Source organism: Tiliqua scincoides, chromosome 1, assembly GCF_035046505.1.
Source record: "Tiliqua scincoides isolate rTilSci1 chromosome 1, rTilSci1.hap2, whole genome shotgun sequence".
Taxonomy (NCBI): Eukaryota; Metazoa; Chordata; class Lepidosauria; order Squamata; family Scincidae; genus Tiliqua; species Tiliqua scincoides.
Window position 1 is genome coordinate 148,336,669 of NC_089821.1, and position 24,912 is coordinate 148,361,580.

Sequence of the window (24,912 nt, forward strand, 5' to 3'; positions counted from 1 at the left end):
ATAACTGGAGAAGGATGAAGGAATTTGGGCCAAAGATGATTACGGTGTGTGTGTTTGTCATTCCCAAATTCTGGCACAGGTCATCCACACAGTTGTATATTCTAAATATGTGACCACATCTGATGGTTGTATAGTCTCCCCAAGATCCATCTCTCATGCTGTTCTCAATCCACCTTCATTCATTTTAGGTTCTCTCTCCCCCCCCCCCCAATTCTATGATTGATGTTCTATGCAGGCAATATTTGAAAACAAAATAATATCCTTGAAATACCAACACTCTGATTGCTTGGACTCTGGCAAACCATAACCAATTCAATTAATTATGGATCTGGAGGTTACACCTGATTGTATTTATTAACACAGCATTATTATATTTAAAGAAATTAGCTGGATAAAGTGTTAAATAAATTTATCTGAAGGGGTTTCCATGTTATCCACACCCATGTGGAATGAAAATGAGATTGAAGATATTCTGGCACTTAGTCACATAAATTATTTGGCACTACTCAGACTTCATGAGATTTGCTGTGAATTCCAGTACCTTACCATTTTAAGAAAGTTCAAACAAACCAGAAAGAAAGAAAGAATGTATGGAATATTTTGGCAGCTTGTTAGATTAATGCGGATTTTTAAGGGCACATGATATACAGGTGTACATAAAAGCTACTGTAGATGCTGCCTGCCTTTCTTGGAATATATGCCCTTTCAACTCTACTGCAATTCACATCCAATCTATAGAACCTGCAGTGGTCTTGTCAGCTGCACAGCACCCATCTTTTTGCACTAAAGGCTTTTGGGGGCAATCTTCTTAAAGACCTGTTGAATTTCCATGACATATTGAAATAATGAATGTAGTACAAGGGTGTTACTAGGAGGGGAAAAAAAAGATGCTTAAACCCCAGCATTTGTCTGTAGTGTCCTGGTTATCACAAGTGATGACCTTTCTAAATCAATGACACAGATTTATAGACAATACAATGAATAGCAGTTGACATGCAAGATTGATTAGAGGAATGAAAACTATGAGGAACCAGCTTATTAAACTCTGGAATAGTTCATTGGAGAAAATACACCATATGAACAGTCATAGAACGCAATACATACTGGAAAAAATCCTCCACAAGTGTGACTGAAGGTGTTGAATCAGGCCAAACAGATGGAATGCATTATTAGGTCACATGTTTCTAGGATTTCTGGTTCTCTTTACTAAAAATCTTAGAATAGACTTCAGACAAATTAGTGCCTGAATATAGAGGAAGTCTTCCATAGTATTGAAGAATTGCTGACTCAGTCCATTCTTAAAGACAATCCCATAGGGACTACTTATTCCAAATTTTGGCATTTCCACTGTGCATGGCAATTCCTTCACAACCAATTACATTATTCTCAAATGTCACCTTAAATTTAATGACTAGTTAAATGTGGAGTCACTTATAAACCATAGTTCAACAGATGACAAATAGTACTAGCATAAGTCAATGAGCATATTTCACTAAAGAGTTGGTATGAGCTCAGCTGAGCCATGTATATGGATTCCAAATATGGAAATAAAGTTTATCTTCAAGGCAAGTTATTCATCCATTTTTTAATAAGCATCATCGCTTATAGCAGTGGTTCCCAAACTATACACTGTGATGCTTTAGGGCACTGCAACCAGTGGCATCACTAGGGTTCGGGTTACCTGGTGCAGGATGCCAGCGCATCACCCCCATGCAGTAGGCGGAGCAATACCCCAGGTGGTGGGCATGGTGATGTACCATCGCTCCGCCCCCACTGGTTTTTTGGCTGTACCATTTGATAGAACAAAGATAGAACACATTCTCCATGAAATTACACATTGATTGATATATAACATGATGGTATTATTCTTCCAAATTATGATTTTAGTGATTTTGGTCACTAGTGGTGTCACCCCCCAAGGGTGTCAACTTACTAACACCTTATTGCAGCAGTTCTCAAACTTTTAGCACTGGGACCCACTTTTTAGAATGACAAACTGTCCAAGACCCACCAGAAGTGATGGCATGGTGGCAGAAACATCATCAGGCAAATAAAAATAAATAAGTATAAATAATTGAAGTAAAAGAAATAATTAAATAAGCAGAAGCCAGCCCTGTTCCACCAAGTGAATTTCCTCTGTAGCCTACCTGCAATAACACCCCCCCCCCAAACCAGTAAGGTTTTTAGCCCTGCCCAGTTCAATTTAAGAACTTCTGTTTAAACCAGATCACTGGCAGAATCCAGCTGGCTTTGCAAGTCTCAAAAATGTTCACCTTATCAGCTGCAGCCTCTGTTTTGATCCTTTTTAGTGGGGGGGGCGGGCTGCCTTTTGGAGCCCTTGTTTAGCTCCAGGTGCATAGGATCAGGACCATTCTGGTAGCCTTGCATTCTCCTTCACCTGATCTTCCACACCAGCCAAGGCACATTTGCTTACTTCACCGTGAGTCGACTAAACTTGACCGTGAGGCTTAGTTTCACTTTCCATAGGGCTCAATACATTCATCTGCTTGGAGGAAGGGACTTCCTTCTCAGGTGTTTTTGGGGGCTGGATTCTTTGGATCAGGACCATTCTGGTGTTGTTGGATTCCTCTCAGCCTGCTGTTTCCAATGGTCTAAGGCACGTTCGCCTACTTGCGAGTAAACGCGCGATATGGCTCACTTTCACTTTCCATAAGGATCCCTGCATTTTTTGTTCTCCAGTTTTTTGGCCATAACTTTTGATAGAAAGGAGATATTTCACTGTAGTTTGTTGCATTGCATTCCTCTTGAAATTCTACATCCAACGGTATATAACATGATGGTATTACTCCTAACCACTGCGATTTTAGCATTTCACCCCCTTGTGCGCGTCACCTGGTGCGATCCGCACCCCCCCACACCCTCCTAGCAACGGCACTGACTGCAACACACTCATAGGGATGCCATAGAATGTCCCTGGTTTCCAGTCCTATTGAGTCTCCCAGCAGCCGCTGTCTCGGATCTTTTGAGATCCGCGATGGCAGCACCCTGCTGAGCCATAAAGAAGAGGCTGTGGGTGTGCTGTGACCCTGAAAAGTTTGGGAGCCACTGACTTATAGGCTGAAGGAGGGTTTGTGGTTGGGAGGGGGGAGAGAAGTTTGTATGCTAAATGGAATTTACCCATTTACTATTTGGTCCAGTTCCCCAGCATTGAGAATGCTCTCATATGTGAGGCCTGCACAGATGTCTTGAACATGGACTAGTAGGTACACAGGGTGAACACATACAGAGTGCGTGCTGGGTAACTGGCCATTTCATTCATGTCACCTCTAGCATATGGATTCAGACAGGGTAGCTGAGGCTCAGCTATGTGAGGGATTTGTGACGGTTGCCAGAATCCATGCAGTGGTGTTCGCTGCAAGCTTCCTGAAAGCATTTTTTAAAAGCAACACATGGATAGTGTATATACAGTGTTTGATTATGCATATAATTGACACTTATCCAGGCTGTTACAATGTGTAAAGGGGAGCTTTTAGCTCCTGTAATTGTCTCTCTTATATCCAGATCATGGGTTCATTTGGATCTCTTCCTCCACTTAAAATTAATGAAATTAACTAAATTAGCAAGGTCACCAACAGCAGCTGGGGTCCATTTCTAAGGGTCTGTGTTCTAAGGCAGGGGTCAATTTCATGAACGTGTATGTTGCGTTCTTCTGGGGGGTGGTGGTGGCTTCCATTCTGTGGCATTTACTGTGTTGTGATGGAGCAGGAAATGAATGCCTGGCTCTGTGGGTGTCTATATATATATATAAAGAAAACAATCAAGGAAGCATGAGGCCTCAGAAGGAAATATATTTCAGTCTGGGGAATGGATCCAACAGCCTTCAAAGTACCTCCCAGCTATTTAGTCCTGTCTGTATTTCTGAACTAAATGGGAGATCCTTATCATTTGCACGACAGTAGAATGAGATATATGGTTTTTCCTTCAAGAGCAGATGATCATTGAGAGGATGATGTAAGAAATAATTTAAGCTCTGTTTACATATTAAAATAAATAAAACGTAACCTTTTGGTTCTTGAATCTCTGTGGTTTGAGGGGAAGCTTTGTTTACTTCTAAAAATGGTACTTTTGCTAGATATGGTAAGTTGGTCAGGAACCAAAGGCCTACCTAGCCTCCAATACAAATTCTCATGCGAAATTCATGCTTGAGTAGACAAGTATTTCCCCAGTTGTGTATTCTTATGAATCTTCCTCATGTTTGCGGAACCACCCACAGCTTCTCAACTGTTTCATGGAAAGTTTTTTTTTTCTTTCCTCACAGTATCCAGATGGATATGTGTGGACCACTTTTATAATATACTGGCTGGCAGAGCTAAATTGTATGTATTCAACTAACAGCCTATTTTGGAATTAAAATGCAAAGGTATTTTTAGAACTTTCACTTGGGTTTCTTGCTAAAATCAGCAATAGTGGCACATACTAATTTTCCTGGTTAGGGCAGAAGTTTAAAACATTGGGTTTTTGTACTCATTTACTATTTTCAGCAGCAGGTAGCCAGTGTTTACGTTTTAGCTGTGTTGCTATAAAAAAGAGCAACTGTATTTTAAAAAACTACATGAAGGAGGGCAGGAGGTCTGGTCTAGAAGGTAGAGCCTCCGTTAGCCCAAAGATAATATCAGAAGGTCGCCACTTTGAGGACACCGGCAGCTCCCTGGACGGCTAAGAATGGCAAGACCTTGAAGCAGCTGACAAGCCCAGCTGAGTGATTCCACCTGCTCTTGGTGTGAGCAAGAAGCGTCTTGGCTGCTCTCCATGTGAGAGATGGAGCTGCTTGTCAGCCTGCGTGGGAGAACTGGAGGCCAGAAGTGAGACCAAACCAGGAAGATCCATTCTGAAATGTTGTTGGTTCTTGAAAGAGAGAACCTCTATGATTGTAAAAATCCCCTTGAGGGATTTAGAAACACCTGCCTATGTAAACCGCCTTGAATAAAGTCAGAGGAGTAATCCGATGACCAGAAAGGCAGTATATAAATACCAAGTGATGATGATGAATTCTTCAAAAAAAGAGAAATATCTCCCTATGTCTCCATTAGCTTTTTCAGTGGCTAGGAGAGGAAATGATTACCAGGATATTTACTGCAACCTAAATAGTTCCATTCTTGATGTTAATGTGGGTAGTTTTTGAAGCACTGTGTAAATATGGGTTTTTTTTTTTTTGCCCCCACAGTGGTGGGTGCGCATGTCAAGGTTTGCAAAGGTCAGTTCAATGAAAACCAGCAGCTGTTGGCTGGAGTAAACTGACATAAGAGAAAGTGGGAACCTTCTAGAAGATTGCAAATCATATTGGTCTATTCTATTGCAGTGGCTGTGTTATGCTTTATGTCCACGGTAGTAGCATCTCATAGAAGGCAATCTGCACTGTGCATATCCTTGAAGCAGGAGGATATCCTTCAGGAAATCTGTGGCGTAAACCAAAAGCAGGATGTCTTTTTGGTTTGGCTTTTCCTGTCCTTCCTTCCCCTCTCTCTTTCGGTCTCTGGCTGCCAGAAGCAAAACTGGCGTACAGCTTTCCTCCAAACCACAGCAGGTGACTGGAAATGTTTTTCTGACTGTATATTCCAAGAGCTGGAGAACAAATTAGAATTTGATTTGTTGGGTTATTGATTGTCTGGAAGCTCTCAATATCTTCATTCCTGTTAGTTAGGACTCGCTGGGGAATCTGTTTCCATTATCTTTGCAGCTCTTTCCAGAACAAGGGACAATTTCAAAATTACAGATCTATACACATGGAATTGAACATATTTGTGGTACTTGTGCATCCAGTGTGTAGTGGATAATAATAATTCATCTGAAATGCTTGCATTCACTGGAACAAACTCCAGATTATAAATTTGGTATAATCTTTAGAAGCAGAAATATTTTTAAGAAAATAGGCATCCCTATATAGAAACGCACCATTTTCCCAAGAGCTTTTGGTTTGCCTTTTAGCATATCAGGAGTGTCACACCTTTTCTCAGTAGTCCCCCAGGGGAAAAAATTGTTTAAAAGTGCCCAAAGATCTCCCACTAGGGAAGGGCATTTCACATTAAGAGATTTGTAGAGATTCCACTCCCCTTCAGATGAGCTTTCATCACATCTCTTGTTTGTGCACTGGCAGAGCCTTTCAAAAAGAGGAGGTGGGCAGCTTTGCAGACATGTGGAGTACTACAGTGTAAGATTGTGGTTTCATTGCTTTTTAACTGTGGCTGCTCAGTCAAGGTGTTTTACATATGGTACTATTAGCTGACTGGAAAATGTCCACTTATTCTGCATCTCTGATACGCAGTGACAGAGCTTAGCCTGGTGCTGAGCTCAAAATGATGTCACAACTGGAAGTGACATCACGCCTGGGCTTTTAACCCATTTTTGCCCAGCCCACAGGTGTACACATTTGGTCCTTGTTGCGTTTATGCAGCATTGGGCAGAAATGGCTTATAAAAATGAAAGTCAACTATACAGGTGTTCATGTGTGTGTGCCCACAAACACACAAGGGGGATAGGTGCCTGTTGCTCTGTTGCTACTGCTGATAATGGAAACCTGCAGAAACGGAGGCATGCCTGTAATCTGTTTTTATATCTGTTGATACATTCGCCTTTTCTGAAGCAACCATAATGGCAGTGATGCTGAGCATGTGTTGAGAATCCACGTGTCACCTCGGCAATAACTAGTGAATTCTCTGACCCTGCAAAAATGTGTGCTTGGCATAGCTCTGTCACTTCTCATGCTGTGCAGACCAAGAATGGATTATGCAAAATGGCAAGTTATACTGTACATTTGATTCATATGATTAATACAGATCACAGAAGCCAGCTATTCTTGGAGATGTATTTTGGCTGAAGCCCAAATCCTAACCCACTTTCCAGCACTGGCATAGCAATGCCAATGGGATGTGTGCTGCATCCTGCAGTTGGGTGGTACTCACGGAGGCCTCCTTATGGGAATGTTTGTCTTCTTGCCTCGGAGCTGCATTGCCCTTATGTTGGTGCTGGAAAGTGGGTTAGGATTGCACCCTAGGACTCTACGGTCCTGGATTTAGTATTCATAGATAAAAGCTATGCAACTTGATATATAATTGCCTTGCTTCCACTAGACCATGAGTTTTCCTAGTCCACCCTACTGTCTCCAATATCTGCCAACTGGATTTCTCTGAAAGCTCAACCGCAGAGCATAGTAATGGAATTTCCTCCTTTAGGGAACATGCCTGGTGCCTTCACTGCTTTGTTTTCAAAGTCATCAAGTCCTTTCTTTTCTCCCAGGTCTTTTGATGTTCTTTAGGATGCTTTCCCCCTTCTGAAATGGTTTTAACTGCTGTGAATTATTCAGGTGCTTCTGGTTTTGTTCTGTTTTTTTAAAGTCATCATTGTTTCGTTACCTATTTGTATTTATATCAGATATTTATCTTGCATGCTACGCAGATAATGATTTAATGGACAGTATATAAAGCCCCTAAATAAACATATACATAAAGTGACACCCGTTCACTGCTGTTGGTTGCTAGCACCAGGTGTTCAAAGGTGAAGAACAGCAAAAATGTAAAATACAAAGAAGGCAGAAAGAGCAGCTAGAAAGCAGTTGGGTGTTGTAATTCAGGGGTCCCCAACTCCCAGGCTACAGACCGGTACTAGTCCATGGCCTGTTAGGAACCAGGCAAAACAGCATGAGGTGAGTGGCGGAAGAGCAAGCGAAGCTGTCGGGATCTGGGTGAAGCCCCAGGTCCCAACCCCCTGAGATCAGCCTCAACAGAGGAGATGCAGCAGGAGGATGGCGAGAGAGCACAGAGATGGTTGTTGGGGAGCAAGTGTCCGGTCTTCCCGCGCCTCACCCAGCCCCACCGGTCCAGCAGGGAAGGGTTGGGGAATTCCGGGGCCTTCTGGGCTGTCTCCAGCTGATGATGCCAGAGGCGGGCGACCCAGTGGGCTGGTGCCGGGAGCAGACACGTGGCCCCTGGCTGCTCCAACCAGGTGGAGATCAGCTTGGGGACCTGCCGTCCATGGATGACACAAGGTGGGAAGCCTCCCCAATACCGCAGACAGTGGAAGGCACACCCCAGCAAGGCAGCGGGCTGGCTGGGGGGGAGATGAGCTGTGAGGGAGCAGGGAAGTGCAGCTAGCCATCAGGGAAAGACAGGGAAGGGGAACTGGGGCCTCTTTATGACCCCACCAGAGAGGAAGGGGTGGGACCGAAGGAGGCTGACCAGTCCCACAAAGTCCGGGGGGGGCACAGTGATGAGCAGGCAGTATGTGGAGGCAGGAGGTTGTGAAGCTAACAGTCACTTGCCTGGGACCCATCTCAGAGTTGTAACCTCTGGAGGGATGAAAGCGGTATGATGTAACCCCATTCCCCGGATCCTACTCTGAGACTCCCCGGTGGCCTCACCCCACCAAGGTCCCCCTGGAGAGCACTCAGGAAACCCTCTTCCCAGCCATTAGCAAGGGCAGGTGACCAGATATTCCCCCCACCACCCCGACCTGTGGAAAAATTGTCTTCCATGAAACTGGTCCCTGGTGCCAAAAAGGTTGGAGACCGCTGTAAAGCAATCAAAAGCTTTTTTTTTTAAGTGCCTGCCAACAGATTAAATTAAACTTGTTGCCAGCATGTTTTATTTATAGAGATTCAAAGAAATAGTGTCCACAGGTTCACATAATGTTTCATGTATGGGTATGAGAGCTAAAATTACATAGCTCAAACTATGGCTCATGTCTGTTCATAATAATGAGGGCTGTTTGGAGTCAGCTTTGCGGGTCCTAAAAACCAAGGTAGTGTTTATTTTATTCCTTAAGCTTAGTGTTCTAGCATCTCTGTCCTGCAGTGCAAACATTGTTGGAGCATTTGAATATTCCATTTCTCTTGGGAGAGAGATTTTATAGCATGGGTTTGATTATTTAGTTCGCCACAAGGTGTTTCTGTTTCATTCTGTTCTCCGTTTCCACTTTCTGTTAGAGCAGACGTATTCCACCTGATTGAAAGATTTCTTTTGTTGCCTGGTGGGTGAAAGCCTCAGACATTTATCTAGGAGCGATGCATTCAAATCCCATCTTAGCCATTTGGCTTGCAGTAGAGCAGTCATGGGAACACCATCTCTGTATCTCAATTTCCCACCGGGGAAATGGGGGAAAAATAATATTGATATAGTATGTGATTGATGAGAATGTGTTTTTGTATGTATGAGTGGATTAAAAGCTGTAGAAAAATGGCACAAATATCACATAGAAGGTAACACTTGACTTATTTTTAAGCTTCTACAGGGATTTGTAGTTGAGTGTGTCAAGTTGGTTGCTGTTTGTCACTTCAGAGCAATACCATTTAAATTCCTTCTGAGCCCAAATGTATGCAGTTGGGGTTATGACAGAAAAGGTATTGCTGGCTGCCTTTGCTGAAATACAGAATATGTCTGAACTTTTCCCTTGTTCCTTAAGAGAAGAACGGATCCCTCACAGTGGTTTTTGAAGAATTTCTGCATTATATTTAAAACCATGGGAGTGGTTGGACAGATGAAGTGGTGAGACATTCAGCTTTAGGCACACGGAGGCTAGTGGAGTATAAAGAAAATGCTTCCAAATAAAGTTAATTCATAGAGGAAAACCAACATGCTGGGCAGAAAAAATACAATTGGTAAGACAGAGCAGGACAAGACATTTAGTGGACATTCAATTCCTGTTCGTCAGCACACCCAAAGTGGTATTTACCTCCATAACCATGACAATACTGACTCACTGCAGTTTCCCTTCTAATCCTGCCATGTAGACCATACGTTTTCTTTCAAAAGGTCTTGCCAGTAAACCAAAGAGACTTTAGGATTCTAGTTCTTGGTTTTCTTTCATCCTGAATTCAATGCTCCTTTTCTCTTGCTAGCAAGTGTGGCAGGGGGAAGGGTGCACCAAAGCTGTGTTCTGGTGTTTTCCTTTCACCAGGAGGATAACAACTTCCTAAACAAAAACAGAACCAATGCACATCACAGTGCAGCTTTTGGCAAACTCAGTGAAACCACCATCCACCACCTGACACTTTAGTGTCACCTCCAAGGGTCAAATGACTTTTGTAGTTACCTGTAGCAGTGACAGAGTGGACCTCTACATGAATGAATACTGACTATAACTAATCTAGAAAGGAAAACAATGTGAGTCTCAACTAGTGATGGCTGAAACCCATTCAACTTAATTTAGATCTTTCCCAGATTTTATTGGAGAATCCTCAGAAAAAACCCAGGCTACTCCTAAAAATTCTCCAAAGCTCTAAAAAAAAGTAGTCTGGAGAAACTCCTCTGCCATCATCCGTCCTTGGAGAAACATTATTCTTTAAAGGACTAGATCAACCACTGTGCTGTGGCACACTGGTGTGCCGTGAGTAGTCCTCAGGTGTGTCACAGGAATTTGGGGGAAGGTCATTTTATTAATAGGGCCATTGGGAGACGTGAGCCCCCGCTGGTAGCATGGTGTGCCTTGTCAATTGTCAAAAACCTGGTGGTGTGCCTTGACCATTTTAGTGCCTTATCAGTGTGCCGTGAGATGAAAAAGGTTGAAAATCACTGGACTAGAGCACTATATTATTTCTTTTCTTTTTGTACATGTAACGCTTAGATGAGTTAAGAGCCCTCTTTTGGACTGGACTGTTTGGTTACAATTAGTCTTGGTTGCCGTTAGCTATCTTTAAAAATCTAGCACCTGCTCAAAGAAAACACTTCTCCCCTGTCCAGTACAATCTATACAGTATTCAGAGGTTTTACTTCTGAGGGCATCTTATTGAAAGTTCACAGTGAAAAATCTCAATCAGTGTATCACTGGCAGTGTGGATGAGAAAGCAAATGTATAAATTTATCACCGATCTTGCTCTGAAGCAAAAGACTAAAACTTTCACACATTAAATTTTTATTTTTTTTAAAGTATTATGAATAAAAGAAGTACACTGTGGTTCCAGGAGCAGGCACACATCATTGACCCCAATGCCAGGCTTGAAGGAGGGGCTAGAGGCATTAATAATGCATGGCATGATGTCATTACTTGTGGCGTAGTTATGTGGTGATCAAGAGCATTTTCTGATGGAATGTTTACTCTCCGTCAAATGAGCTCATGGAGTTTAGGATCTAATGCTCAAAGAGAGTATGCTGCATATTCCTGCTTGCATGACATAACAGCCATAATTGAGGGATATAAAATGCAAATATATATGGAAATAGCTTGAGAGGCTCTTCTCAAATCCGATGAACACTAAGGCCATTTAGAACTGTGTTTTCAGTCCTTGGTAGCTGGTTATAATCGGCAAGATTTTTTTCTTCATTTCCCAGCAGGCAGCTACAATCATTTTCTGAGCTGGTGTTTCCGGTTTTTCCCCTTTTCTAAATGACTGAAACTAGAAGTATTTTTGAGTGGGAAAATCTGACTTGTCCTTTGGAAACTGTGGCTAAGACTGAATGCTGAAATTCTGTCCATTTACTTACCTGGAAGTAAATCTCACTGAAATTAGTAGAGATTTTGAATAAACAGCTTTAGGATTAAGTCTAACTCAACATCCAAATTTGTACAAAACTTTTTGCCAGACTATGTTATCTGAATAGGGCTTACCTTGAGGTTTAGTGTTTTGAGAAACACTAAAGGCTGTTCTGAATAGTGCAAAAATACCTAAAATGAACGATTCATTTGTTTTGTACGTAGCTCAAGCAGTAACTTTTACTGAATTTACTGGGACTTGTGTCCAGAAAAATGTCAGTAGGGTTGCAACAATAATCTTCATCTGGTTTTGCCACAGTGCCTCTGCTAGTTTCCGTCACCTTCACAATTAAACGTGTGCAAAATCTGGTTGTAAGATGCCTGTACTGAAAGTATTTGGATCATCATAAGGCCACACCTGGAGTATTGTGTCCAGTTCTGGTCGCCGCATCTCAAAAAAGACATAGTGGAAATGGAAAAGGTGCAAAAGAGAGCGACTAAGATGATTGCTGGGCTGGGGCACCTTCCTCATGAGGAAAGGCTACGGCGTTTGGGCCTCTTCAGCCTAGAAAAGAGACGCCTGAGGGGGGACATGATTGAGACATACAAAATTATGCAGGGGATGGACAGAGTGGATAGAGAGATGCTCTTTACATTCTCACATAACTCCAGAACCAGGGGACATCCACTAAAATTGAGTGCGGGGAGAGTTAGGACAGACAAAAGAAAATATTTCTTTACTCAGCGTGTGGTTGGTCTGTGGAACTCCTTGCCACAGGATGTGGTGATGGCATCTGGCCTGGATGCCTTTAAAAGGGAATTGAACAAGTTTCTGGAGGAAAAATCCATTATGGGTTACAAGCCATGGTGTGTATGCGCAACCTCCTGATTTTAGAAATGGGCTATATCAGAAGGCCAGATGCAAGGGAGGGCACCAGGATGCAGGTCTCTTGTTATCTGGTGTGCTCCCTGGGGCATTTGGTAGGCCGCTGTGAGATACAGGAAGCTGGACTAGATGGGCCTATGGCCTGATCCAGTGGGGCTGTTCTTATGATATCAGTCACCTTAGATATGTATTTGGTTTTTGTTCACACCCAACTACTTCAAATTTTTTCCATGATTTTTTTGTGTAGGAACTATACTGCATACCAAAACAGGAAAAAAATCAAGTTTTTCTGGACTAAGCAAAATTGGTGGCCCACGAGTCGGATGTACACAACTTATAACGTCCAAGCCAGTTGCGGTATGCTGGCCACCAGTTTATTATGGCCTGCCAGTTCTTGAAAGTATGTATGTTTCTGCAGTCCCAGTTAGATGGCATAAACTGGAAGTTTGTTGAACACTTGGTAGGCTACTGTAGTTGGTTGATGGGTTGTAATTGACTTGGTAGGAAACAAGTTGTTTAGATGAGATCTAAACATTGCACTTGAGCTCAGTATGGATCTTTCATTTTTGATGTGTGTTGTATATGTTTGTAAAATATTAAAATCAAAATAATGTGGATGAGATCAGCCTTTGATGCCTTTATCTACAGAATATTATTGTGCTTATTTGGATGTTGATCTTCTTGGGTCTGCTGTCTTATATAATTGGGCCTAATTCTCTGGCCTCCTTAGCTACCCACAGAAATACTAATCAGCTCTTCCTTCCTCAGAGACGAGTTGAACTCCTTTCCACTCTTTGACTTGTTGATCCCCAAAAGTTCATCCAGCTTTATTCAAGACTTTTCCCTATGCCAAATAGGTCTTGAGTAGCAGCTTGGGGATTACCTTGTCATAAATATATATTTAATATGGACACTTCAAGAATAATTGGCAAAACTTTGTTGCTGTTTATTATTATTTAATCCATAAACTGTACAAAAGTTACAAAACAGAACAAAATAACAAGGAAACCTAGAAGATGGGAAAGGAAAATTCATCAGCTGGAGCATCCACCCAAAATAACTTTTCATTGCAAATTGGGCCTTAAGCTAAATGTAGTTCCAGAAAGGCAGACTGTATATGGTGGAAGCATTTGTAATGGAAATGTGCAAGATTTCTGGAGAAGATGGGGTGTGGTATCAACAGTAGCCCCTTGCTCTGGCAGGCAAGCATGGGGTTAACCCCAGGGCTTGTAAATAGCAGTGGGTATGCTGCACAGCTGCAACCACTAGAGGCAACCAGGTCATTAAGGGATAAAAGCAGCACCTGATAAAGGGAGAGTTTGGTGGGCGTAGAAGGAAGGAACTTGAAAAGATTGAAAGAGCAGAAGGAAGGAACCTGGAGAATTAAACTGATGGACTGAGGAACTAATGAACTGGCTGATGGACTACTGGATCCTGATGGACTACTGGACTGACCAATGGACTAATTGACTAATGAACAGATGGATTAATGAACTTCTGAGGCTTGCTGGATGAGGGACTGCTGGAACAGAGACTGCTGGAGACACTGGAAATTAGTGTGTGACTGCGACCTGCTGAGGACCAAGGTGTTGCTGTGGTGGCTGGAGAAGCTGCTGGCAGGAGAGGGGAAGAAGGAGGACCTCTGCAAGTTAAACAGGTGAGCTACCCCTGTGGTGGGGTCCAGAAGTGCTAAAGTGCAGAACTAGGGCCATTGTTGGGGGAACGAAGGGGAGCTAATTAGCTTAAAGTGGGCATAAGTTATCTACGTGAATTTGGCAAAACAGCATTCTTCATGCCAAAACATAGTTCCTTGGAACATGGCAAAGCATAACAGGTTAGAAATCCACTGCAGAATAGAAAGCTGCAACATTTCCTTTGAGTCTTAACCCCTTTGCCAGACCAAAAGCTCTAAGCATCCAAAATTTGCTTCCAAGAGACAGGTCTCAAGCAATAGGGGATATAGTTCAATAATGGATATGTATCTTTGACAATGAATGTCTTTTCCAGTACCATGTTTAATAATGATTAAAATTTCATTCCAAAGTGGTGCTATAAATAGGAAAAACCCAGGGCTGGCCTTAGAGGCGGTAGGGTTCAATTGGAAACTCTGTTTGCAGTGCCCCAGATTCACAGCCTTGGTTTGTGGAATCTTAGAGAGATAAAGTCTATAATAAATTTTATTTATATCTCTGTGGAAGAATGAAAAGCAATCAAAATGTATGCTTAAAAAGTGCATATGAGCTAATGGATTTTTATGCTGTTCAATAATTAACAAATTATGTAATTCAAGTGCAATAAAAACTTCAAAATATAAGCAAACATTACTGACTCTTTAAGATTTTAGAAGAAAATTAAAATTGTTTCTGTTCTCTATGGAAGACTTGCAATGTGGTGTTAGGTGTCTACTGCAATGTGTTGTGTATATTTGACAAGACTAGACTACCCTAGCACTGGGCCCCCTTAGTTGTGGGGCTCAATTGGGAGCAACTGGCTAAAGTTGGCCCTGGAAATATCATGTGTTGATCAGTGAGGGTTTTTTAAATAACTCCACTTGGACCTTATGATGATATAACTAGTTACAATTAATTAGTACATGTGGGAAGGTCATGCTAGCAAGTCCTACATACGTTCATCTGACATGCATAAGAGGCAGTATGCAGTTGGGAATTCTTTGGTTGCGTAAAGATAAGCCTGTGTAGGGGGGGTCTCTTGAGGCAGTCAACCAAGTGTGTTGCTTTGATCCTACTCCCCCCCCTCTTATGCATGATTGCGGTACCGATTATGTGGTCTGAACAGTGCTTCTGTGTCTGCAAGAAATCTGGCCTAGTTTTTGGTTGTCACTGCTTGTTGCTACAAGAGCCTAATTAGAGAAACAGTGAAAGCTAAAATAGATTGCATCTGAATACAAAACAATGAAATTATAAAATGGTCTGTGTGTTACACTGCAAATCAGCATGAGTTGGGAGATTAGCTGCAATGCCAAGATCTAATAGCTGGAACAAACTAGAATGAAATTCTTATTTAGGTTTACACTTGCCATGATTTGAAAATATGCTTCCTTGGTGGTTGGGCTGCAGCTGGTTGTTAGTACCTGAATTGAAATATGGAGAGGGGGGGGGAAGATCTTAAAATCCAGCATACTTGTCAAATGTTGCCAAAGTTCATGGAGAGTGTTTACTGTCTAATTACTGGAAATTAGATTAATTGTGTAACACACAATCCTTGTGGGATAAAAACACAAGTTATGTAGGGTCCTGCACACTTGGATGGTACAAAAGAGAAAAATGTAACCTGAAATAAAAAGAAAAAAACAACAAAGCAAACTTTCCTGCTGCATTATTCTTAACCAGTCAGGGATCTGATCTATTTAGTAAAGTATGTATCTCTAGCACTTAGTATCAATGAGAATATCCCATTGCTTATGTTGAACAGATATTGATACAGCTAATACTGCTAATAATTGTGCTGTAAACTTGTGCAAAGAATAATCTAATCAAATAAACTAAATGTAATGGCTAAAATGAGAAGGAAAAGCTTAACTTTTCCTGTTTTATGTTACTTTTTATGCATATGAGTCAACTGTAATTTTTTGAAGTCTGAGAGGTCTATTACAGAATTTGGTATTGAGCTGAAGATTGTTTGGCCAGTCTGAATTCTCAATGCAGGTGGGGTCTCCGTATCGGTGGATTTGGCTCAACACAGGCCCCACCTGGATCCTCCAAAAGAGATTGGCGCTCTGCTCCAGTCCCATCTGGAGGGCTTTCTGAAACCCGCAGAGGCAACATGCGTCCACCCACTGCATCTGCGGGCTTCAGAATGGCCAGTAGGGGCAGAAAACGCCACTTCCGGTTTCCTGAGGGAAGTGACTTTTTACGTCTTTTAAGGCATTCTGAGGCCTGGAGATGCCCCCGGAGGGAAGCCCCTGGGGAAGGTGCACTCCTGTCCCATTTGGAGGGCGTACAGGGCTGAAAATGCAGATTTGCTTATCCACGATTTTCAGTATCTGGGGGAGTCTGAAAACGTATCCCTGTGGATACTGAGGCCCCACCTGTAGATTTATCAGTTTTGCCTTGCATAAACTAATCGCTAAATACATACCGATTATTAGAAAGTAAAGACAAAATTATTTTCCATTGCCTCAAATAATTCCTTGGCTTACTGTGGCATTAAATAGCAGTGACCTATTTAGCTTCCAATCTGCTCTTCTGTCATTCCATTTTAGATAACAAGTGAGCAGACGTGTCATTCAATACTCTGAGATATTTGATATAATCTTTGACTGTGTCCTGTTACATGGTCAATATCTTATTTCTGTTTATTTCTTTTAATTCACGGTGTTTAGGAAACACATCCAAACACATGTACTTGGTGCGAGGTGCCTGCCTGGAGCGCTATTTGGAGGACTGATGGCAAAAGACTGCTGATTGAGGGTCTGTTCTTGAGCTCTTCAGCACTGGCTGTACAAGCATACCTCCAGCACCAGGTGTTGCAAATGTGCCATAAGGCATACCCACTTAAAGCATGCCATAAGGCACCCTGCACTGAGCCCAGTGAGCTAGGTAAGAGCTAAGTAAGAGCCTGGAGCTAGATAAGAGCTCTGAGCATTGGTGAGGGCTGGAGTTGTTCCAGGGTGGGGGGAGGATGGGGCGAGGAAGGAACTGGGGCAAGATGGGACTGATGGTCCTCTGCTCTGCCAGATCCTTAACTCTGTGTTGGCCCAACACGGAGTCTCTCAAGTCTGCTCCAGCAAAATAGCCAGTGCAGACTTGAGAAACCTCATTGTGGGGCTTGGGGCTTTCCCCAGGGGAAGAGGATAAAAGTCCCCTTTCCCCGTGGAAACCTCCTGCAGCTGCCACAGGATTCAGCGATACCCACTTTAGCAGTGCTGCAGCTGATGGTAGTGCCGCCTTTAGAATTGGGCTGCCTGTCACCCCACCTAAGTGTCCCATGGGATACTGTGGGACAAAATGCTAAAAAAAACAACACAAAACCCTTGGCTTTAGAGCTGCCCTCCCACTGCATCCAGCCTTGCTCTTTTTCTGTGCAGCAAAAACCCATTGATACTGCATCAAGTGACCATTCTGAGAACCACTGTGTTAGCCAGCACCAAGAATCTGTAACACATTCTCCTCCCTCCCTCTGGAACTGAGAATGGCTTCCTCTTCGGAGTTCTTTTAGTGAGGTTTCAAGTCCTTTTTATTTAGGAAACCTTTTAAATGTTGACATGGGGGGGATGGCACTTCTTATGAAACGTCTTTTAACTTCGATCCAAATGTGTATTACAGTTTTTATGGTTTTAATTTTTTATAGTAACGTTTCTTAGAATTGTGTTTATTGTATTGAAATACTATTTTGTAAGCTGCCCTGAGGACCATTAGTGGGGTGGAAAGGTGGGATATAAATTCCTTAAATAAATAACACCTCACAACTCCCTTTTCTTTTACAACCCTCCCCAAAAGCTAATAAGGCAGAGCAGACTAGTTGGATAACCTCTTGGGCCACTTCTCTCTCTCTCTCTCTAGGCATCCCTTCTTCCCTTCCAAGGATGGAAGTTCAACTCCTTTGCCTTGCTCTCTTCAAGGCTCCTACCTCATGGCATGTTAGGGACTTGCTTCATAGTCCCTTTCTGTCTTTGAGACCTCTTTCTGCCCAGGGAGAATCACTTGGTCGGCCCTTTGCTGCCATGATCCCTGCAACTCACTCTCAATCACTGTTGGCAACCTTCAGTCTCGAAAGACTATGGTATCGCACTCTGAATGGTGGTTCTGGAACAGCATCTAGTGTGGCTGAAAAGGCGAATTCGGGAGTGACAATCCCTTCCACACTGGGAGCAAGTGCAGTCTGTCCCTGGTCTGTCTCCCTGGCTATGGGCCTTCCTTCTTTGCCTCTTAGCCTCAGACTGTTGGTCAAATGTCTCTTCAAACTGGGAAAGGCCATGCTGCACAGCCTGCCTCCAAGCAGGCCGCTCAGAGGCCAAGGTTTCCCACTTGTTGAGGTCCACTCCTAAGGCCTTCAGATCCCTCTTGCAGATGTCCTTGTATCGCAGCTGTGGTCTAGCTGTAGGGCGCTTTCCTTGCATGAATTCTCCATAGAGGAGATCCTTTGGGATCAAATGTCACAGAAAAAGGACAGGTAACCTGGGTCCACAGTGCAGCCTCATCAAAACCCACAAACTTCCAGCTATTTTTTCTTTTGTTCACTGATGTGGCCCACAGTTCTTGACTTTCTAAACAATTTGTCCTTGTTTGTTCCATGAGTTCCCATCTCTTTCTACGTATTTCATAAAAACTTTGAGTAAATGAATGGAGAATGTGGATAGTACGTTTCTAATGTTCAACAGACTAAGGAACCGATCCTATTCAGATTTCCAATATCAATACAACTGCCCTGCAGCCCCAAGGCAAGAGAGCAAATGTAGAGGAGGCCTCTGTGACTGCACCCACTCACCCACAGGACGTAGCACTGGCACGGCATAGAAAGATACTGCCTTAAGAGGCTGTGAGGATCTAGTGTGCTGCAATGAAATGACTTGGGGCACAATCCTAACCAGGTCTACTCAGAAGCAAGTCCTATTTTGTTCAATGGAGCTAACTCTCAGGAAAGTGTGGTTGGGCTTGCAGCCCTAAAGTGTACATTGTTACTCCATACATGGCTCTTTGAAATATAGCAATACTGATGACTTTTTCACAGCTTCTGCTCAGAAAGTGCACATGCAATCAAAAACTTGATAATTAATAGCTGCCAAATTTCTGGAAGCATAATACATGAGTACTTTAGGAAGTCCAAAGCAGAATGTGTTTTGAATCAGAAAACACGACCATTTCTTTAAAAGATATTAACAATAAATCCATATTGTTCCATTCAATTGGCTCCCTTTGCGGTATTTTTAGGTAGCACCTGCACTTGCTTTCTGTGAATAATGACTCATTGTTGGAATGCCCAAGAAGTGGCTCAGGAGTGTGTCTGCAGGCTCCATTCAGGAGAACAAAGCCAGATTCCCAAGCTGTACACTAACAGCACTTTTTTGGAGCTTCCATTTACACTGTTTAGTTTGTAACTCAAGTTGTTCCAGGCTAGAGTTAATGGTTAGACCACAGCCACCTGAAATTTTGCTTCAGGCAGAAGCCTAGCCAGATGGTAAATGGAAGGAAACTCATGAGGTTTCCTAAATGCAGTTAATATAAAATTATAGACTGCATTTTGAATGGAGGAACCTGCAATAAGCAAATATTTAAAAAAAAAATGCCCATGTTACTGAGATGAGAACTAAGCCATCTCAAGCTCACATGATAATTCAGATCAAACTAGATATGACCCAAAACATGTAAGTATCCATTTTCTGGTTGTGGAATAGCACATCGGAGGAGAGAAATCTGGGGAGTGGGGGTTTAGAACTTTAACCCATCATGGTTCTGATCCCAGCTGTGCCCCCAAGTTCTTTTTTAATGGGGGGGGGAACCTTTCTTTGAAAGCCAGTCAAAGTTCCCCCTCCCCCAAAACGAAAACAGTGTATTGGATGGAGCACAATTGGACTGGGACCACAATGAGGTTAAAATCCTTTAAGGCCTACTACCGCATTTCAGCCCCCATTTTATTTTCTGTGTTAACAAAGAAGCAAAGGGACACTTGCACATTCCAGATCACATCTAGTTTGGCCTTTAACCCCTGAAGGAGGAGAGATGAGAGCAGCAGAGTAAGCCACTAGATTAGATGGACAGCAGAGGGCAGCTAGTGGCTGCTGTTACTCTTTATACCCTCTAGTATACCCTCTAGTATTTTCCATTTGTCTCAGGGGGGCAATTCAAAATTCTCAATGGCCAGGAGCTGATTTATGCATGATTAATTTTTCTGTGTAAATTACATCCACCATGTATGTATGCATGTAATGTGGATGTAGTGTGTAGCTAGGCTCTTAATCATACTTACGGGAAGTAAGTTCACTTGAACTCTACTATGACTGACTTCTGATGAGATAGGATTTATTTATTTATACAGGTATTTATATACTGCCTTTCTTTGGTGGTCAGATTTCTCCTCAGACTTTAATCCAAGGCGGTTTATATAGGCAGGCTGTTCTAAACCCCCGTAGGGATTTTTACAATTGAACAGTTCTAGTCTTTCATAGAACTCCTCGTTCCAGCTGGATTCCTTCCCGGTCTGGCCTCTCTCTGGCCCTTTGCCTCCCATGCTCCACTTGACGGCAACTCCTCTCTGCCACCGAGGGTCAGTTCATCAGCGTATCAGCGTGTTGCTTGGGTTCAGTTCTTGGGTACTTCTTGGGTACTTCAGTTCTTGGGTACTTCTGGTTGTTTCGAACTGGCAGCCTCAGATTTTCAGGCTTACAAGGCAGCAGCTCTACCAACTGAGCCAGACCTCCTGCATTTCTTTGAAGTATGCCTTACTTCTGAAGAACACCTTCCTATCTTCAGTTGTGTTTAAAATACAAGTCACAAATCTCATTTAAAATGCTGACTCTTGCTGTACTGAAACTTCATAATATTGTTGATTGTATTTTTGGGGTGTGTGCGCGCTTTGTTTTGTTCTTCAGTAACAAGTACATAATCATGGTTCTTTTTGCAAAACATAGATGTTGTTTCTGAACATAGAATTCTCTTTTTTTTAAATCAGTTATTGTGTAATTCAACCTGCTCCTAAGGAACCAGAGGAAGATGAATTGCCAAGAAGTGAACTGTGGTATGTTTACACTTTAGATAATTGCATTTACAGCTACTGCAGAAGTTCTTTCTATGTAACATTTTGTTCTCTTCCTGATTTTGAACACATTTCTTGCTTGCACTGAACAGAAACCACAAAGCATGCTTAGGACAACACTAGATTTGCTTCTAAATGTGCAAAGTGGCTTGATGGGGATGTGGTGGTATTCTTATAAATGGAGTGTGGGGTGCAAAATGTGGCAAGACAATGGGGGAAGAAAGCTTTAGTACATGGTTTTGATCCTGATCATAGCCTCTTCCATGATGTTTTTATTTTTAAAAAACTGAACTCTGACTGTGGATGTAGTTAATGTCTTAAGCATGAATGCGCTACAGCTGAACTTTCTTTGTGGAAATGTGTGAATTTGCTGACAGTGTGGCAACTTCAGCCAATCGGCAGTTGGAAGGAGTATCATGATAATGTTCAATCCATCAATTCAATGTTCAATTCCTGTAGAGGAAAGTATCACCAGACAATGGATATTTCCAAAACATAGATGCAGAGTTAGACATCCCTCTGCCCTTTTCTCTTTATGGAAACTTAAAAGAAATCCACACAACTAGCTATTGCTATTTTCTAGCTATTGCTCTACCTGCTGTTCGTCATAATGACTTCACTGGATGCTTGCCTTGTGATGGGCTACAGCTGTTTAGCTACACTGCTTATGTAATTTAAGAAATCTTAAAAAGTACATGGCAAGGGAAAGAGCAGGATGTGTAGCAAGTTTTAAAGGAGCTCAGTTGATATTTATTCATTGACTTGTGGCAGACCGAGTTAAAGGCAGACTGACAGCTGGTTTAGTTAGCAACTCTCTTGGTATGTGGAATTGATGTAACTGGATTTGATGCTGTCTATGTTGGCTCTGAGCATTTGGTTCACATGTTTCCAGAGCAATTTCCTGCTCTGGTTTTAAAAATGTGTGTTGTCTATAAGTACAGGACTTGGTCTTTGACTTAAAAGTTGCATAGTTATGATATTCTGGGTGGCTTGTGTTGATACAATTTCTGTTGTGTTCTGTAAGAGAATAATGTCCTCTAGTTGTGCTGTGTATTGGTGCTTCTTCAGTGATGCTGACAAAGTGATGCTTCTTCAGTGATGGCGAACTTACCACATCAATATCACTTCCACATAGCAATCTTACACTTAGCCTTATGTACAGAAAACTCAGTCTTATTCATAGATGGGGCAAGAACCTGCTGCTAGCCAAGGGATTCCTCTTTCATCTGCTCATGAAGAAGCAGACACACGGGAGTGAGTCCCATGAAATGTTGTGTGTATGGGTAGTTGTAATTTCCTTTATGACTCTTTGCACAGGTTGGAGGTGGGGAGGAAAAAGGAGAAGGTTTTTTGACCTATATCATTAAATAACCATTATCCACTATTTGCAGAGAGGTTCACGCACATAATGATTTAGAACCTAACACCAAGAACAGTCACTGCATTTGGCATCAAGGTGTGCCCTCTACCTGATGTGACCTTGCCTCAAGGGAATGTGGGTGGGACTTGAGGTGTATTTGCAGGTGCTGACTCTGCTGTAGCTGATATCACCTTTTCTGCTTTGTAGTAGTTTAAAAAAGCATCACAAAACAAAAACTTGGCTATCAAGCTACCCAACAAAACACCTAGCTTTGATTAACTATTGTCAGTTTACGTTGTAGAGAGTTATTGCACATATTGGATGCCATATACATTGCTCTGTAGTGCCTCAGCAGTGCTGGCTTCAGGATATGAGGGGCTTTGGGTCCAGATGCTTTCATTTGGACACGTAATGTAAAAGAGATGGAGTGTGAAAACTGAATGGCAGTGAACCATTTGCTGTTTTTGTCAAAATGCCTGAACTGCCCACCTTCTGAGCTGGCCCTGACCTAAAGTGCTTTTTAAATGACCGATAGCTGAGTTATGCTTGGTCCTGCTCCCACACTGTCTGTATTTATCTCATTCTGTGCTACTCTAAAGGTGCCAGCTGAAGCTGGGAAAATGGGGCCTCAGATGAATGACTTGGCCCACAAATAATGGGGGAAGGTGCTTGTTTTGCTGCTCCACTACATGAAAACTTTTGTCATGCCAGGTATATCTGAACCATCCATGGAGGCTTTCCTAATGATGCTTGAGTTCATGTTTGAACCTGGTGCTCATGCTCATATATCTTTTGTGCTTCACCAGCTCTCAAGCCCCCGTCACGTTAACTTTGAGCTTAATTGATGCAGAAATGCAGATATTATCAGAATTAGTATAACCACTTTGCTTCTGGAACTTTTCTGTATAAACATTTCTATATACAGTGTAAAATGGAGCGTCAACAATGTATCACTTTAACATGAGTGTTTTCAAAATATACAGCATGTGTTCCCTTAGAGCAGCCATTTTCAACCAGTGTGCTGGGACACATTGGTGTGCTGCAAGTGGTCCACAGGTGTGTCATAGGAATTTGGGGGGAGTTCATTTATTAGTAGGGCCAGTGGGGGATGTGAGCCCTCCACTGTCAGTATGGTGTGCCTTGTCAATTGTCAAAAACCTGATGATGTGGATTGACAATTTTAATGCCTTGTCATTGTGCCATGAAATGGAAAAGGAAGGCAATGGAAATGCCTACAGAGCCAATGTCAAAATACATCGTGTGGTAGCTTGGTCATCTTGATTAGGCAGGGATGGATTTCTGTGTTCCAGACACATACCTTAATCAACTTTCAATGTGATGCCTCCAGGCCACTCAATATACACAGTGACTAGTGATTCTGGAGGTTACTTAAACTAACCTTGAATTCATCTAATCTAAAATGAATCTCAATGCAATATCCACTACAAGTAGTGTCAATCAGCCTTGAACTGGGAGGTGGGAAGTACAGGTTCCAGTCCGCATTCAGCAATAAAGTTTATTGAAAGCCTTGGGAAAGTCATTATCTCTTGGCTCTTTTTAATGCTTATGTTCTTCTAGTTCGTTTATGCTCTTGTTGCCATTGGATCTGGCTTGTAGCAGGAGGTCATAGTCTTTTGGATTCAGCTCTGTGATTCTTCGGCAAGAGTTTTTCAAGAGCTTGTTTTTCCTAACTTTCAGTGGAAAGAGAATGGGCCAGTTCACTTTGGAGCACACCAGCGACATTGGAAGAGTTGAAAGAACCTAAAGCTCACATTTTGTTACATATTGTTTCTTTGTAAACCGTTGGTAGCAAATTTAATTTTTACTGAATTTGCCAAGTTGATAGGAGCACTTGTTGTGCAGGAGATTGCTTGGTCGTCTGAACGCATCTGGTCAAGATCTTCCGCTCCCTTGAGCTAGGACTTCAGAAGCATACAATCAATGCTGAAGCCAAGAGCTTTCTTTATTCCATCAACTGCCACAGCTGGCACTCTTTGTGGGCTAATGCATCCAATTCTTCTGGAGACTGTTATGTTTAGCATTTTATAAGGCACTTACATCTTCTTAATTCACTCCAATGAAGACTTAGAAGTTTTAAACCTCCATGTGAAAGTGTTTTCATTGCAACTGCTGTTGAATACAAGATGGAAATATTAACTTGATGGATCTGAAGAAAATTATGTTTCTTTACTTAATTTAAGGCGCAATCCTAACCCCTTATGTCAGTGCTTTCCAGCACTGGCATAGTGGTGCCAGTGGGACATGTGCTGCATCCTGCAGTTGGGTGGCACTCATGGAGGCCTCCTCAAAGTAAGGGAATGTTCGTTCCCTTACCTCAAAGCTGCATTGCCCTTATGTCGGTGCTGGAAAGCACTGACATTAGGGGTTAGGATTGTGCCCTTAGCCTGAAATCTTGCATACTGTGTTCAGTGCCCTAATCAAATGTAATAATCTAAGGATATTTTTATTTGGAAGCTTCTGGAAATTGTGTATGAGCAAAATATCTCCTGAAATAATGGGACTCTCTCTAAAT